At 35.3% G+C, this 19,307-nt stretch overlaps 1 protein-coding gene across 2 annotated transcripts in view; it reads right to left on the bottom strand.

Annotated features, from left to right (window-relative positions):
- Positions 1–12,911, bottom strand: part of Calcrl (calcitonin receptor like receptor) — a 96,285-nt gene extending 83,374 nt beyond the window's left edge. For both annotated transcript variants that reach the window (XM_059252846.1, XM_059252847.1), the window contains exon 1: positions 12,676–12,911. The gene's annotated coding sequence lies outside the window, so the exon portion shown is untranslated. The remainder of the gene's footprint in view (positions 1–12,675) is intronic.
- Between the last annotated feature and the right edge of the window lie 6,396 nt (positions 12,912–19,307).

Here is a 19,307-nt window from a genome sequence, read left to right as displayed (position 1 = left end):
GCTAAGGCTTAAAAAAGAAAGTCTTGCATATATCTTTTTTTTTTTTTCAGATTTCAGTGTGAATGCTTAGAGTTTGGTAGTTTTTTTTAAAAGATGATCACTTAATTTAAACATATGTCTTGTTTACCCTCCTGTGCTGTTATTGTGAGCTTGAACTTAATATATCCATACAGCATATTCTCACTATCAGCAGGACACCAGTAAAGAGAACACTTGCAGAGCACACTGGGAAACCTATGCATTACTTCTGGCTGTGTTGAACCACCTCATACTGTCTGATAGGCTTGGTGAAAAGGACTTAAATTTTACCAAACAACCCTGATCCTTCCAGTGTGATGACTGACTATTCAGAAACTATCCCAAGAACCTGGAACGTGTCAACAGTTTAGATCTAAGATATCACCACATAGAAGTGGAGCCATTGTCTTGACCAATTGAGTTCAATTCTCAGAACAAGAAGACAGTAAATCTATTTGCTTTTCACAACTTAATAGGCACTTCTCAGAGCTTATCTCAGGTAGTAACTCTAGGCTTAACCATTAACTCCAAGTACCCAAAAACATAAGACAAAGGTTTTTTTTTCCCAACACAATTTTAGGTTTACTTATTAATTAAAGTACACTTAATCAAAAAAGTACACTTTGCAGGGTCTATCATCCATGATCATGTACCTAGTATATCCCCATTTTAAATGACATTTAAATGGATTTTTATTTTATTGTGATTGTGGCAAATAAAATATGTCTTACTGAGCCAGCTTATTATCTGGTCTAGCTTCTTATTTTATCCTGTTATTTTGCTCATTTAATTCAATCTTCCTCTCTTTTTTTAATGAATTCATTTAGTTTTTGAGTCTCATATATGAGTATTGTATTTATACCATTCCCCCTCTCTTTTATCACTACACCTCCTTCCATATTTCCCTCCATTCAGTCTCAAATGCACACACACACACACACACACACACACACACACACACACTATACATACACATTTAAATGTATAAATTCAACCTGCCGAGTTCATTTAGTGTTGCTCTTGTCTTTTTTAGTTCCTCTTACTTTCAAATTTCATTCCTGACTTGATTTTATATCAGACTTTTCACTTAGTCATTAATAATTACTGTTAATTTAGGTGAGGTGTTCTGAGTAGTGCCTCCCTCTTTAATTTTGTTCTTTTCATTACTTTTCATCAACTTCTACACAAGTCTCCAAGCTTTTCTTTCACATTGCTACTTGCAGCAAGTGTGATACTCTGGATTTCCTCAAAAGTGAAACACTTTGAGTTGTGTTAAATGTTTATGAGTTTTAAAATATTTGACCAAACTATGATACATACAAATGCTTTTTTTTTTTTTTTTTTTTTTTTGGTTTTTCGAGACAGGGTTTCCCTGTGTAGCTTTGTGCCTTTCCTGGGACTCACTCTGTAGCCCAGGATAGCCTCAAACTCACAGAGATCCGCCTGGCTCTGCCTCCCAAGTGATGGGATTAAAGGCATGAGCCACCACCGCCCAGCTTCAAATGCTTTTTCTAATCCGGGGAGTGGTGGCCCACACCTTTAATCCCAGCACTTGGGAGGCAGAGACAGGTGGATCTCTATGATTTGAGGCCAGCCTGGTCTACAGAGTGAGTTCCAGGACAGTCAAAGCTATACAGAGAAACCCTGTCTCAAAAAACATGCTTTTCTAGAACTTTCTGAAGTGAGTAATTCTCAACAGGAGCTCTTTGAAATGACTCATAAAATATTATAAATAACAATTGTTTGATTGGTTCAGATACTATTTCACTTTGTAGGCAGTTATTCAGTCACTGGTGCCAATCACTCGCAGGGAGATGCTTCACAGAGTAAAGGGAAACCAGTACACAGAAGAGTCAAAGCATGCTGTACCATGTGATTTACCATCCACCCTATGCGGTACCAAAGTTTCTCTATACAATGAAGAGCAAACTGCAGTAATTATTGAACTATTCAAAATGCACAGCACATTTCACAGGTGCAATGTAGTATTAAACGTTTTAATAGAGCATAGTCAACCTATAAGGAGTACTCTGTTAGAGGCTCTCAAAAGTATTTGTTGCCTCTGCTGAATCTAGATGAAAAAGAATCATTATTTTGGCACAATGTTTTTCTGAGCAAGAATACATGGGAAACTCAATTGTCACCCAAGAGATGGGTGCTAGCTTGAGAAAGTGAAGTGGGCTCTGCAGTTGAGAAATGAATCCTTTTTGCACTCAAAAGTACTTGATTTGAAATTTCACTGAAGTGTTTATTTTCCTATGGGTAATTTATTTTTTAAGTGCCCTTTGCACAGTTTAATCAAATCCACCTGTTAGAAATTATTGCTATTTTGTCTTTTTTAAAATGTTATTGATGCCACACTACTTTATTATCTCCTGGTATGTGCTACCTGGAATGAAGAAAATGCCCTGCACAGCATCGCATTGTCCTGTTTATCGTATGTTTCAGCACTTATGCTCTTAGGATACATTATTCACGAAAACTACAAAATAAAAGCAAACAGAAATCTTTGTATTCTAGAAGCACATTAAATGAAGATTAAATTTCAAAAGTTAAGGCATGATTCTCTCTATTCTTTATGACAATAATTTAATCATAAATACAGTACTTAATAATGACTCCTTCAAATGAATTCAGAAAGTTTAAGAACAAAATGACAGAAAAGAAGGGCAACAAGAAGTCATTTTAATTTTGATTTTTAGCAGTACTTCAGCAGTATAGAGTATAATGAGTACAATGCAGTTCATTGCTTATGGTTTAAAAAATTAGTCATTATTGCTACTAGAGAATAGGGTAAAATAGGAACTATGAAGCCGGGCGGTGGTGCGCACGCCTTTGATCCCAGCACTCGGGAGGCAGAGGCAGGCGGATCTCTGTGAGTTAGAGGCCAGCCTGGTCTCCAAAGCGAGTTCCAGGAAAAGGCACAAAGCTACACAAGAGAAACCCTGTCTCGAAAAACCAAAAAAAAAAAAAAAATAGGAACTATGATACATATATATTTCATTCATTATGCTCTGAATATACATTTATATATATATATATATACATATACAAATACATCACTCTTTATCCTCCCCAGTATTATTGTATTTCTGAATTATATAAATATCTGCGCTCAGAGTGAACATCTCTGTGATGTTTCTTCACGAATGAATGGTTAGGTCTATGATGCTCAAGCAGATGGGGAATGTAAATTACAAAAAAAAAATGGTTATTATTATTATAACTTGCGAATTTTATCAACTCAAAAGATACCTTTGGGGGCGACTAGAGAGATGGCTCAGTGATTAAGAGCACTAGCTACTCCTCCAGAGGACCTGGGTTCAATTCCCATTACCCATATGACAGCGCACAACTGTCTGTAACTCCGGTTCCAGGGTACCCGACACCCTCATGCAGGCATACATGCAGGCAAAACACCAATGCACATAAAATAAATAAATAAGTCTTTTTTAAAAAGATACATTTGGTGATAGTTAAACATGGAGCATTGTGACAGATCAAGATTTTGTTTAAGCATCTCTCTCTCTCTCTCTCTCTCTCTCTCTCTCTCTCTCTCTCTCTGTGTGTGTGTGTGTGTGTGTGTGTGTGTGTGTGTGTGTGTGTGTGTGTATCAGAATCTTTCTGTACATATATATTCTGAGTTTATAAAATAGTGCTTTGGCTTTAAGTTTAATATACCTACAAAACTGTGCACATGTGAAGGACATTGAGAGTTAGCATTCTTTTTACAGTTTTTATTAAATACTTGTTGATTGGCATTAAAAAGCTTAATGACTTACAGAGGACAGGGATGTAACTCAATGCCTACTAAACTTCTTTTTGTTATTAAACCAAATTTGCATTCTCCCACATGTGATCTTTTTAAATGCTCGATTTACTTTCTTTCATCTCCACGGCTAAGCTTTTAGCTTTTGTAGACGACCTAGCTCCATTGTCCAGAAAGGCAGTAAGTAATGGAGTAAGGCTTTGTCAGGAGCCAACAGTTGGCAAGTTTGCCAGTTTCAACAATAATTCTGCCAGTTTCAGCCATTGTTGGGCCTCTTGTGGAAAGGCTTCAACACTTTGTGTCAAAATACTGGGCTCTGTTCTTATTTATACTAGTTGGAAGAAGGGTCATTGCTTGGAATTCAGTGAAACCTGAACACCAAGCTCATCACAGAAACTTTACCAGTTTATTTCCCCTCACAAAGACAGTGTCGGGATAAACGTTAGATTAACCTGAGAATAATAAAAGAGTCATTGGTTTCTGGACATTTTCTCTTGGGACATGTGCAGAGATTCTAACACATTCAGAGCTGAAACTCCAGCATCTGAAACCAGGAGGTCACTGTGCAGTTTTCTGTGGCCTAGAGTCCAGTGTATAAAATCCATTCATTTAATCTTTTATCGAGCAACCTTAAGCATCTATGACATTCAGACATTCCTAGAAAAGTTTAGAAAGTTAGTGAAATGCCTTTGTACATAAAAAAGAAACATGTTAGAGGAATAGACAAGATTCAAAAAAAGTATAGCAATTATATAAACTACAGCAGATTGTTTGGTGCAAGATGCTTATATTATAAGCATTGGTGCAAGATGCTTACACTATAGGAAAAGTCCAGGCTGTGCTACATAGTTGAAAAGCATGAAAGGACAGTAGTGGGCAAGCATAGGTTGGTTTTAAGTAGTGACTTGGGCAGAGTTCACACAAAATGGCTATGATGAGTCACACTACAGGGAGGTGAGGAACTTTGGCTGTTGATGTCTGGGAGGAGAACATTTATGTTCATTAAAAGAAATATGTGGAAAGCTAGATAGCATACTTATCTCCCTTTAATTCATGCTGATTTACATTAGAAGTACCAGCATGAAGCCAATTTTCCAGAGCTGGGGAGCTTCACAAAGGAAATAAGGAACGCTGAGGTGTGTGTGGAAAGAATCCTGTACTCATGAATGGGAGGAGTAGGGTTAGTGTTCGCACCCAGAGGCTGCAGCGATGCATCTGTGATGAACAGGGAAAGAGTCTTCCTCTCCCAGTTTACTCCAGTAAGACATCCCTCATTGAGTTCTGTCATAAACATCTATCCATAACATGGTACAAAATGATGTTTGGTGTTTATACAAATTTAATTTTATTGCAAATAGTTTTTCTATTTGGAATGGATACATTATGACATATGTCCAGATAGAAAAGCTCATATGTTATACTTAAATAATTTTTTCCCGTTCTAAGATTGAGATGCTGTTAGATTTTTGGAAAGTATCTGTTCAGATGTGGAACAATACTTGAAATTAATCTAGGTGGAGCTGACTCTTCTCTGAGTGGACCGGCCTAGCTTCTTTTCCTCAAAGCATAAATTCTCTCTAGACTTAACAAAGCCCTCCGAGGAAACACAGCATCGGGTGGCTGTTTACTATCTCTGAATTAGGAAGAGTCCATTTAAGTAGGTTTCTTAAGTGTATTCAGGTCTGCAACTTCAGAAGTTACACGTCATATGAAAGAGTTGGAAAACATGATCCTTAAAACACTGAAGTTCAGCACTTAGTAAACTCACTTGACTTTTAGTGTCAGTTTGAAAACTATACATTTAGTGAATGTTCTTAAAAATTTGTCAAACTCAAACATAAACCCTGTTAATTTTATTATATGCATTGTGAACTAATGCATATACTTCTAGAACTAGGTTGGATAAAGTATGAGTTATTAAATATGGACATGCTGGTTTTATTTTTAAAAAAACAATTTTCTTAAGAATAAAACTTTGAAAACTGTTTGACTTCAGCAATTTGAAGAGGAAGGCTTTCCAATGAGATCTGATCAAATAGTAAGATTCTCAGCAACGCAATGGACAGTGTTGAAACCTTAATTATCTTAACATTTGTCTCATTTTTAGTTATTTCAATTTCTCATGATTTTCCTTAGTTATATACTTTACAAATGATTTTACTCTGCTATATTCCACGTTTTCAGTCTTAAAATGATCATAATACAATGATACATAGTTTAATCATAGTTAGTACATATTAGTGTTTAAAGAACAAAATTCCATCCAAATAAAATACATCAAAATTAACAAAGAGTTGTCAACCTGGTTTTCAACTTAGCACGTCCATATCACATGGAAAGCCCTATATTGGGTTGTTTGTTTGTTTAATAATTTATTTAATTTTATTTTATGTGCATTGATGTGAGGGTGTCAGATCACCTGGAACTGGAGTTACAGATATTTATGATTTGCCATGTGGGTACTGGGGATTGAACCCAGGTCCTCTGGAAGAGCAGCCAGTGCTCTTAACCTCTGAGCCATCTCTCCAGTCCCCTATATTGGTTTTTAAAGACACATGGAACAGGGCCTCTGTTTTGGGCAACAGACAAGTAATTCAGGGAGATATGAACTCAATATATGCTGCTGTCATCATTACTCAATATGTGTCTACTTTCTTCATTTTGTCACAAGATCAGTGGTCAGTTGTGTAAGTGTGGTCTTGCCTAAAGTATCAGAGCCTGGTGTGTCAGACATTTCCTGCATCCATGCATTAATTTGGACAGCTGTGGATTGTAAATGAAACATAAAAAGGTGATCACTCTGAAATAAAGGGCAATCTAACGCATTCTACACCACTCACATTATATGCATCTTTGTTGGGGAATTCTAAAACAGCTTTAACCTTTCATACTTTAACAGTGAAATTTCCCTTTCTTTAATCCCTCTGTCAGTGCCACACAGTTTAATCCTAGTATTTTCTTAATAGAAATAACTGTATAGTCAAATGAGTTATAACAGAGGTGTTCCCTGTGGGAGTAAACCATGATGTGAAGAACAAAAAGAATGATTTCTTCCTCAGAGTGCCCCATCACGACAGCAGATTTTAATCTGGACAGAAAAAGCAAATGTGAAAGCCCCTCTGTAGAGGAAAGTCAGGAAAGCAAGCTCCATCAAACAGGAAGTCCTGTGAATTCCATGCAATTACATTAAAAAAGGTATCTCTCTGAGTGAAGTTTATTTGCATGTTTATTATCTCTTCAGAAAGTGTTTTCAGTTTCTCTTACATTCTCAAGAAGGTCATAATCCACAAATACTCAAAAGCAAACTCTTGTCTTCAATCCTTTCATAATCTAAATGTGTTTTTCCATCTTCTTGTACAGGTATTCTTGAGAGATTTTAATACATGAGAAAACGTGTTTACCATTAAAAAGTAATTAGAAATATCCACTACAAGACAGCCAAAAAACCCAAATAACCAAAAAAGACTTTAAACTACATAAATTGAGTTTGTTGGATCATTCTCAATATCCTTTTTATTTTAAGCTTCTGTGGCTGTCATAGTATTCACAACTAAAATGTTCTTGACATTTATTTATTGACTTACTTTAGACAGCATCTCACTCTGCAGCCCAGGCTATCCTAGAGCTGATCAGTAGCCCAAGCTGGCCTCTAAATCGGGGTAATCCTCCTGCCTCTGCTCTGTAAGTGCTGGTATTACACAGACAAGGCTTCATGCCTTGCTAAATTCTAAGTGTATGTAGAAACAGTAATCAAGACTTTGCTCTGCTACGTGTTACATGAGGACAGAAGGATAATCACTTTGAGCACTACAGTTGCAAATTACGCTTGCTCATAGGAGTAGATGGTATTTTCATTGTCTAAATGTTGGTTTTAAGAATAAACTTTTGGACAGATACACATTATGGCTTCGGTTGTATTTCAAAATGACCTGATGATCTGTGAAATATATTGAGCATCTACTTGTATGCAAATATTCTGCTAAACATGTTCCATGTGTTTTCTCACATACTTTACACTAAACCTTATAAAGCAGTATGAATATCACTCATAGTGATATTTATAGATATTTATAGATAATGAAGGAAAACTAGCAAGTGGTAAACTTGAGATTCACATGTGGATGTTGCAGGGCTAAATAGAGTCTACTAGGCTGGATGTGTGGACATAACATATCAGAATTTCTAAAGCAATTGTATAAGTTGCTCCTCTTAGCCAATAAAGCATTTTGGAATGTCCTTACAAAGGTCTTTAAAATATAAATTTTATTGAAATTAAGTTCTTGAAGGAGTGCACATAGGTAGCCTGTCTTATTAAATACTAAACCTGTTATTCTAATATTAGGTTTCCATTTATTAAGCTAAACAGGTATCTCTTTTGCCTCTCATAATAAAAAAAATAGCTGAAGAATTATTAATAACAGTTTTGTACTGATGAAATTATTTTTCACAACTTTAATTATCATTTCCTATTTAAAAATGTAACGTATTCATTCCTCCCTGATTCTTTGGCCAAAGTCTCAATTTTTCATTCAAATTATACTTAGAAGGTAGGCTAAATTGAGTTAGATATACACAAAATAACTGCATAACTATCAGTCTCAGGTTAGTGTTTGGATATAAGACAAATTTATACTAGTTTTCATTGTTAAAGTCAGCCCTATCTACTCAAGAGCACATAAAGGGTCTTCCAGGGAACTAAGGTGTAATAAGAACACTCTTGCAAACCAACCTCCTGCTTATATTAATACTCTAAATGCAGCTTGAAGATTTACTAGAGTTTTTCTGCAAAACACAACTGGACTCAGGTTAAACACAGTTAACTCAGGTTAAGCCTGAATACAGTAATAATGATAAGGTTTCTTAAAATTGTGTGTGCTCTAGAAAGGTAGTTGCTTTTAGTTAAAAAAAAAATGGTATAGTGTTAAGGGGAGCAAGAGTTCTCTTAAAAACAGGTTCCACCTAAAGACAGCAATAAAATAAAAAGTTATAACTCAAATATCATAAGATTATTAAGTAATTGGTTAATTTATTATTCTGTTTCTTTGGCTCATGTCACTTTAGGTGAGTTTGATAGTTTGTCCTTTTAATTGACTAGAAGGCAAGAAAATGCCACATATTTATTAAAAACCATGTATGGATTAAACTTCTTTACTTTTAAAAACCTTAATACACTATTTTGACCATATTTGTAAATGTTATATTAATGTGTTCATGTTACATAATATAGTTACATAAAGAAGCTAACTGAAGAAAAAATGAAAGAAATGTGTTCTGTAAAAATAAAATTTATCATGTGATAATAATTCTAGAAAACTAGGAGACCCTAACTCAGTTCATGGCCAGTGATACATTTATTTAATAATACTAGAGATTAAAATTTTTGTTGTTGTTGTTGGGTTTTAGGTTTTTTGTGGTGGTGGTGGTAGTAGTGGTAGTTGGGTTTTTTTATTTTGGTTTGGTTTGGTTTGGTTTTGGTTTTTTACACAGAGTTTTTCTGCATAGACCTGGCTGTCCTGGAACTCACTATGTAGACCAAGCTGTCCTTGAACTCACAGAGATCTGCCTGCCTCTGCCTCCCAAGTGCTGGGATTAAAGGAGTGTGCCACCTCTGTCCAGCTGGGAGTAAAATGTTTAACTTGTCCTTAAAATTAATTTTTTTCTTTTTTCTAAAATAATTCATTAATTTAAAAGCTGAATTAATTTAAAAAGTGTTGAGATTATTTGTCTTAAACTAATTTACTGACAAATATTTTAATACTAATTACACATGAAAAAATAATCACCTGGATTTATTGAGGAATTTCTGCTTTCCTGAGAATTGTAACAGCATATAAAAATATATTTCTTTCTGTCAAATGAACATTATAGTATGATTAGATATATAGTTCACATGTTTTTCATTTTTCCTTAAGCATGACTTCATATTTATTCTCCAAGTTTTGCAGTTAATTGTATTCTACCTATTGTTCCACTTAATAGTCAATTATGATCATATACATTCAAAGTTACACACAAATTTAAAAGCAATAAAAACATTGAGTTATTTAATGTGCTGTTTCCACTTCTTTCTCTAGTTACCTAAGAATTGAAATGGATAAACCACAGATACTGGGAGTCGGTAAAAGATTTGGGGCAGGAAGAGAATTTCCACACGAGTAAATGGGGAAAAGATTGACACCCCTAGTCAGGGTGCAGACCTTCTTTGTAGTTTTGCAAAGTTTGTCTCTACACAATTCCATTGGAATACTTTCACATATTAAATAAGATTTTTTAATGATTTAATATTGTAGTATAGTTCTTTGTAGAAAAAGATTACATTAAAAAAAACAACTCATGTTTAAAGTCCACCCACAGACCAGACTTTCAAACCGGGCCCAGAGACGTTTCTTCTCTCATGGGTTGTGTGCTATTCACTCATCTTCATTGTGAGTGAATTCTGAATGAGTCAGGAGTTAAGCTGTACTACAGACTTGACCCCTGTCTTCCCTTAACTCCGCTGTAAGATATGACTTATGTTAATGCTTTAGAAGCTTTCCTAAATCCCAAACAAAAACAGGGAATTAGATACTTGGGCTTTATCTGAATTCTGGAAAAGTGACATCATCGTACCTCTAAAAGCAGAATCAGTTTTACTGAAGTCAATCAAAGTCATGGATAAAGCATGAACTACATTTTATTCAGTGAATACCTATTTTAATTCTTTAAAGGTAACTGTATTAATTTATCTGTAAAATTTGCCAACAATTCTGAATAAATAGTTACTATCAAAATATAAGCAGAGATAAAACTGGTAACACGCTATTGTTGTACTAGCTGCAAACAGCCATCTAAATATACTGCTTTACAAACAGAACAATTTAGGTAAACCATATTTCAGATCACATGAGACATGACACTTTTGAATTCTGTATTTTATTTGACATATTTAGGACTTGTCTAAGACCATATACATTGATTTTATGATGCTAAAAGGAATATCTCCTGTAAAGTTAAAGTAACATAATAAAAACATAGTTTACTTCTCAGACATTTATTTATTCATTTTAAAAGCCACATTTATTCTAGAATGATATCAATCCTTATTTTAATCTCCAGTTATTAACTCAAATAATGTCTGTGCCTAATGACCACCAACATTCATTGTCTGGCACTTTTCTGTCATGGTTTTTGGTGACAAAGATTGTTTTAAACAATGCTGTTAATATAGATGAGGATATTTAAATAAATTATACAAGGTGATTATGTGTCTTGAAGTGTTAATTGAACAAAAATCAGAAGAGTTTGTGGAGTTACTAATTTACAGTATTTTAATAATATAATACCTAATTTCAGAAAATAATCTGGCTTAGAATAATGCTTTTCAATTTCTGTTACTATATGACATTAGATTATTTAATGGGTTGACTTCACTTCTTTCTCCAATTACTTAATGAGTAGTTGTAAAAAGTCATATCTTAAAAACACCTTATCCATTTCTACACAGCTGAGAACTCAGTGGTATAATAATTTAAAAAAAAACTGAAAACATAAATCAGCTGCAATGCTTTTAAAATTGCAAGTGTATGAATTAATATTTCCATTACATTGAAAAACACGTATGGGAACAGAGCCAAAAATCATTGAGGAGTTCCTTAGGATGAGTTTGTAATATACTGTTTGTTTGCCAGACCACGGGTGACTGGGGTCAGAATGCTAGCTAGCACTGAAAGGCATCTCAGTACTGTAGAATTTCATTTAAGTAGGAAAACATAGAATTCAATAATTATGCTAATAAACACAATTTGAACCAAAATCTGATGTCTTACATCCCCTAGCAATAATTTGCAATGCCTCTGTAACAACACTTGTTAACTAGGCATTTCATTCTCAGGACAGTCTGTACTGCCGGATAGAGCATTACAGATGTTTCATTTACAGATGTTTCCTCACAACGTTGTTCTAGAAATGCTTCTTTGAATACCTAGTTTAAAGCTAACTGTCTAACGAGTTAATACACTTTTCATATCACTGTGTTTTTGTATCTATTGGGAACTCCTACCATAGTCTCCCTGCAAGTTTGCAGAAAGACAGCTGAAGTTACACAACTCTCAAGCTTCAAAGTTGAAAAACCATGAAATAAGGCAGAAATCGCTACATTTCCTTAACAGCACTGGGCAGCTCGGGTTTTGTCTTGTTGAGTTTTTTGTTTTTGTTTTTGTTTTTTGTTTTTCTTTCCTTACTTGTAAAACACCCATGATCTAAATACAGTGGAAACAGTTCAGGAATACCCCCTCGGAAAAACAAACAACATTTAAAAAGAACAAAGCAAAACAAAACAAAGGTATTTACAAATATCTGGCAACAAAGAACAACAAGAATCCCTTTGGTTAGGTAGAGATGTCAATGTAAATAGAAGTGAGAGGCAAACAGAAGTCCAAGCTGGGGGCTTTTCTTTCAGTCCTGCTTTGTGTTCAGCCACACAGGAAGACTCTTGGACCCCGAGAGTCTTCTGCGCTCCTTCCTTAGAATACTGATTAAGTGGAAAATGTAAAGACCCTTCCTGAGGGGCAGATGCTTTCCAGCTGCCGGGACTGAATTTAGTTAAGAGTAGAACTAATGTAAACGGTATTGTTTCCGGATTAAAATATTTGTTCAGAAATTTGCCTTTCAGTCCGTTCACGTTGTTATTAGTTGGTAATTTTATTTTCTAAATATCACTGTAAATACTCTTATACACTAGTAATAGATTCTGCATGCACTCTGGAGTCAGACTCTCTAGTTCCCTATGTCGCATAAAAAAAGGCGGTTTCAACATCATTTCAATGCCACTTACTAAATTCTTGATAGAAACACTGCCAAACTACCTGAGAATTTTACTGAGAATAAATATTTTTGAATAATACACTTACCCCAGCACAGCTCCTAAGGAAATTCTGTGGGAAACGGTCTCAGAAGGGAATTGGATTTTCTGAGATCCCGCAGGAGAGAGTTTCCCACCCCAGACGAGGTGCGGAAAAGTCTAAGCCTTGCAATGTGGTCCTGCAGGCAGGGTGAGCTCCAGCAACCGAGCCTGATGGTCTAGGGCAGGACTTCACTGCGGGAAAGAGCTGGACTTGCTCTGAGTAGATGGGGAGTGTTGTCAGATTGTAAGTGATCAGCCGCAGAAGGGAAACATCACCGCTTCCTGTTACATCACCCCGCCCCGCCTGCCATTAGTGTTAGGTTACTTTCTTTCTCAAATAGCTTACCCCAGGAAAGCAGCAATAACTCCCTTCTCACTCTGACAAGAGCAAGAAGCAGCCTGAACAGACAGAGATCCTTCGCTGTATGAACACATTGTTACCAGCAAAAGCTGGCTGGCTTTCACCTAGACTGAGTTGTTAGAACTTGCTGACTGTGATTTGAAGGCGATCTGAGTGTAAAAGAATCAAAGGAGTTAGGGGTGTGTGTGTGTGTTAAATTAGAGTTCCCAGAACAAACAGTAACACTGTTATCTGTCACATCTTTCTTCTCAAAGGTACATGGAATTATGAGCATCAGAATTACTTCAGACTCAATAATTTGGAGCACTGATACGTGATCCAATTCCACAATCAATTTTGCATAAGGAGATGAAGAAACTTCAGCCTGTCCTTTCTAAAAATTCCTTTTACTCACTCATGACATAAGTATATGTGTATGTATCATAAAGCCAATTTGTGTATAGAGTATAAAATCAATGCACACACTTTTAAATATTTGATGTAATTATGTCACTGTATATAACCTAAACATTATATTATTTTATCTCAAAATAACCTTAGAGAAAATGTGGCTATTTTCTAACATGATACGATGGAATAATTTTGTATAGTAAATGAACTTTAATTTTTTCCTGAAAGTCTTACCTCTAAACATAATTGTATCATAAATATTTTAAGAAATCGTTGAGTATAAGCAGGGAAAAAACTGTAAACCTGAGGTATATTTGTTAGTTGGGTTTTATATAATATGATAAATTATGAGATTATTATGACAATAATCATAACTCCTGAAGCCAGACAGTACTAAATGTTACATGATCTTTACATTAAGTTTCTCACCTACAAACTGGAAAAGATGAATAAAATAATATCTGGAATTCTTTACATTTTTTAAACTTTGGATCAACGTGTTTCATAAGGTTTAGACAATGGTAAGCTACTCCAGTGAGCAAGGAAATCTCAAATTGAGCTCAGAGGCACAGACTAACAGGTCAGCTACTGCAACTAGGTAGCACACTGAGGAGCCCTGATACTCCCTGCAGATCCATAATGGAAGTAAGGACACAGGCTACAGATCCTAAGAATATCAGGTCTCTGAAAGAACGTGGTCTTTTTTAAACTATTACTATGTTGATCTGTGGAAGAAATTTATTACAGAATCTTTCATTTTATGTAGGTATATATAATAGGATATATACATATAAAAATAAGAGACATAATTGACAATCTCAACCAATCACTGATAAAGGAAAAGCTACGTATGAAACTGAAATGATACAATGTATCCTAAGGAGCTAGAGAGTAACCAGATGAGATAAATTGGGGAGTTACTTTGTACAGAACTTTAGTTTTGCTTTCTTTAGGGAACTGTTGAATTATATTTTTGTTGTGCTGTTTCCTCCAGCTCTTGAGAAGAAAATTCAATCCTGTAAATCACTCCTGACTCCTTAAATAATAACTCATTAATCAGAAAAGCAACAAAAACATTCTTGGGTGGAAACCGCTGAGTTCTGATGTGAAGTCACACGCTGCCCAGGGAACCAGGCGGAAAGAAGGAGAGTAATTCTGTCCCAGTGCAGATGCTCACACTCGCTGGGATGATCTTGATGGAATTTTTAGGTATGATGTTTACAGCTTAAAGTTCAAGGTAAAAGAAATAACTAGATTTTAACTTTCAAATGATCACAGTTCCTGTCCATGTATCCCATTCTAAGAATGTTTGACCTCTGAGACAGAGACTGATGTGGAGAAAGCTACACACATTTCCAGTAAATGTTAAAGCATTTACGTTTTTTGACTCATTCATTGGATTTGCTCAAACATAGCAGAGTCTTAGTAAGTAAAGGAATTCTTTCTCTGACATGATGCCTGGAGAATCAGACCCAGTGATCATTCTCCTGTATGATAGATATACAAGGTGCTGTTGTATATGGAGAATTTAATACAACTTGTAGTATTAAGAATAAATTATTGGTTGGGCGCATAGGCTCATGACGGTGGTCCATGGAGATTCTAGATAACTCTTATTAGTATCATATATGTGTCTTCCTTAGAGAAGTAGGCATACATTCCAATAATCAGATCATCAAGAGTTACTATTTTAGGAACATGTAAAAGTATGAATACATGCTATATTAATACACGTTATATTGATAGATGCTATAAGACTTCTGGGAAACTAGAGTATGCCAAGGTATGTAGGGACAAGTGAAAAGATTGAAACTTCTCAAATATATGTTTTAGTATGACAACAAATGTTTGGATAACTACGGCAAAATTAAATAAAACTGTTTCTGGAAATCAATTAGGTAATTCTGAGCTAAAGGGTTATTGTTAGTACATTCATTCAGTCTTAAATATTCCACATGTATTTTATATTGTGATCTTTTTCCAGAACAGACTGCTGCAGCTACTTAGAATTATTAGATAAGTAGTGATCGAGTTTGTATTTTCAGATAAATACTCAAAGTAGTTCTGTTTTAGGAAATAAAGAGCAAATAAGAAGTGTCTTCTGTTTTGGTCACTTAAAAGACAGTTGACAAGCATGTAAGAAATCACATTATCTGTAATTAGTAGCTAATGCTGCTAGTGTACCCACATAGAGCAAAAACCATGGGGCACACTCCCAGTCCACTTTTCTGTAAAGTGAAGAATGATGCACAGATGAAAGGCATTCTGAGAAACAGTCACATTTGTCTACTTCAAAATTTTACTGCAGGACTTAGGCCCTCTATTTTGGTCCTTTATGGGGCTCGAACGCACAAGTCTCTAAATAAGGCTATGGGCTACCCTACAAAATGGCCCTTGCCTCACAAAGCAATTAATCAGGAGGATGCTAAATCAAAGTCTTACATCCACAAGTTAGACAAATTAGATGAAAATCATGTGTGACAAATTTAGGTTTCTGCTGTCTAAACTGACCACTTGAGTTTCTGTAGCTACTACCTTGAAACATGGTTCTTTAAAAACAACCAAAACAAAAATACTTTGACATGAAGCATGTTATAGATAGACCATTCCCAGCGAAAGTGCAAGGGTGGCCGAAGAAAGCATTTAAAAATAAGTTTGTGAATGCTTTCGGCTATCACATTCTAAACTAGCAATTTTTTATATTTTTAATCACGCAAAATCCATTATTTATCTGTAAATCATTGATGTAATTAAAAGGCTAATGTACTCCATCCCCTATAAAAAATTCACTGTCTGAGAAACAGATAAGTCTTATACACTTACATAAAAAAAAACAATTTATTAAGGAAATAAGTTAACTTTAAAGTTGACTTTATCTAGCAACTGCTGTTAGGACTTTTTCGAAAGCAAAGGATAATTAATTGCATTTGGTAAAAACAATTTCTACCCAACACCACATCTACCGAGAGTGAATATGCTATTACTAAAACTAAAGGGCCGATTTTTATTACATTTGTACAAATTGTTTATTAAAGGTAAGTAATAATGTTTTAATAAGCTTTATTGCATAAGATTTTTTATAAGTGCAAAAATGGAATTTGAAGTGAGCAGTCGGTGCATGTCATCCACATAACCACAAAGTGATTTCACGAGCCTGTAGTATTTCTTATAGTATTTCATGATGTATTTCCTCAAGAGAGTCCAATTACATCAGAATCAACCAAATATTTACCTATTCATCTCATTCTTGATATGTCTTGGTGGATGTGAATGTCTGTGGGACTTAGTATGGTCTGCCTGGTGGTGTTCATAAGGATCTCCTGGAAGAAGAAAGGGTTCATACTGGCAAATGAGGCATGAAATAGAACAAGTAGAACGAATTTTAGATCTGAAACCTTAGGAAGTCCTGCTGTAAGCAAGGGGAAGTGAGTTCTCTGGCTGCCAGCACTCTTGGGTGGAGGGATCTTATTTCTCAGTTCTCCAGGCAGTCTCTTTCATGCTCAGCAGTGTTGCTCTTTGGATGAAAAATTATGTGCGGTCACTCCTGTTCCATGAATCTATCTGTATGGACAAGTAGTAAATAAAGAACAAGAATTAGTGTGTGAGTGGTTCATTTGAGGCACAAAAATCTCCTTTCCCAGAAAGGTTTAAAATAATTCTATTTCTGGAACGAGTTAGATCACATTGAAAATGATGCTTTCTCATTTCATGATATCAATTTATACTGGACGTGTTGTGAAATGCTTTGTATTTTTTTAATATTAATCTTAATTGTGAAAATGAAAGTTGTATTTAAATTTGTATTTGACATCTTGACATTTTTTAAGTGACCGATTTTGTATTTGCAAACAAATTAATCATTATATTCAAAGATAATGAATAGTTTTAATGTTTTCCAACACTAGAAAACGATATAGTATTATTATTATATATTTTATTATTCAACTATTGTCATTAGTATAACTTGTGAAAGTTTTTAGCAATTTGCAATTTATTCTATTTTCTTCAAATTTTCATCCATTTTATTTACCACAACCCTTTTCTCTAGAATATAAGTATTTATAAATATAAAGGAATTTGTAATACACATAATGCAAAATTAGAAAGTAACATGTCATCCTCTGAAGAACTCTGGAGACCTGGGGAAAGGTATGGAATGTTTGATAGTGAAGGAACTGGGTATCTGCAGTCTTGGCCTGCCACCTAGTGTTCTCAAATTATAAACCGTGGCTTGTGGGCGTCAGCTCCTCTCCGTTTTCAGTGTCGAAACAAAGCTCAGCAACTAGAAAAGATATGATGTCCTCTCTCTCTTACATACACACGTACACACACACACACACACACACACATCAATGCTCTGAAGCCTCTGACTGGGTCAATGTAGATGGACTCCTAAGCAGCTGATCAGGAATATCATTTTCCAACAATTCCTAACATAACGGTAAATGCCGCACATTTTGATAAGCTTCTTTTACATTTGAAACGTATTTGTTCACTATATATAGGTTATAATATGGCTCCAACTTAAAATTTAGCTGACCTTTCACAAAAACCATATTTTGTGCATATTCATTATCTCCAGGATCCAGCTCTTCAAACTTTTAATCACCAGAAAGAGGTTTCTGAATAGCCAGCCATCCACTGAACACAAACCAACTGATCATCTACCATGTCAAACATTCAGACAGCAACTAGAGTACAAAATTTGCCAATAGGACATTCTCTGCTCTTGAGATTTTGTTGTAAACATCTTTATTATTTGAAACACACATACAATTTAAATTGCACCATATCCACCTCACTCCATTCCTTCACCTTCCCTCGAGGCACCCAAAACATCTTCATCCTCATAACTTTGTGTGTCTCTTTGCCTTTCTCTCTCCTTTAGTAAATTATTAGGTCTGATTAGTGCTGCTCAAATGCACATGAGTATAAGGGACATCCCTTGCGCTATGGGAATTGCGTTATGGGATGTCAGTGACTTTCTCTCTCCCAGCAACCATCAACTGTCAGCAGTGCCTCAGCTAGGGGTGGGTATCGTGATCCTTTTTCTCCTCCATGCTGGGATATTTAACTGGCTTGGTCTTGCACAGGTAACCACAGCTGCTCTGAGCAGAGGAAAGCGTTTCATGGTACTTCTCTAACCCTCTAACTTACTATATTTTTTCCCACCCTCTTCTTTGATGTTTCCTGAGCTTTGGCCAGTAGAAGGTGAAGTGTTTGGTGTATGTGGGGAGAGGATGAATTCCTGCGTTGATGTGTATTGTATACATGAACATGACCAGGTCAATGGCCCCAATGCTTCAGACCCACAGGAACAGCAAAGCCTTTCCCGGGTCAGGCCCAGGGGAATGGCAAAGCTTTCCCCTAGTGTGTGTGTACAAAAAGTCTGAGGGAATGATGAAAAACTATTTCAACTCCTAGTCATCATCTTCCTAGGTATTTTCCTATTGTCAGTAACTAATCATCTTCCTAAGAGCATTATAGTGCTTCTATTTGTCTGGAGACCAAAATGGCTGAAAAACTGTGAAAAAATGGGGCATTACGTCCACTGGAAATCACAGCCTCCAGGTTTAGTAAACATTCTTCCCGGACCATGGACTTTTCTTTGATTTATGTAATTATGATTAACATATGTAAAGAATTTGACACAGTATACTATTCCCAACTAATTTCTGTATCCTTTCTTTTTATTTGCTATAAAACTAAGGTTGTTAGTATATGTTAAATAGAAGAAGCAATGGAGAGCATTTAGGCCCTATTCTTCATTTTAATAAAATGATTTTAAAATTTGATCACTAAACTTCATGTTACTTATGATTTTGGTACATATGTTATCATCAGATTAGCTGATCTTTATTTTGCTGCAAGATTGTTCAGAAAAAAAA

This window comes from Peromyscus eremicus, unplaced genomic scaffold (assembly GCF_949786415.1).
Source record: "Peromyscus eremicus unplaced genomic scaffold, PerEre_H2_v1 PerEre#2#unplaced_300, whole genome shotgun sequence".
Taxonomy (NCBI): Eukaryota; Metazoa; Chordata; class Mammalia; order Rodentia; family Cricetidae; genus Peromyscus; species Peromyscus eremicus.
The sequence above is the reverse complement of the archived record's forward strand: the minus strand, read 5'-3'. Positions and strand labels throughout refer to the sequence as shown.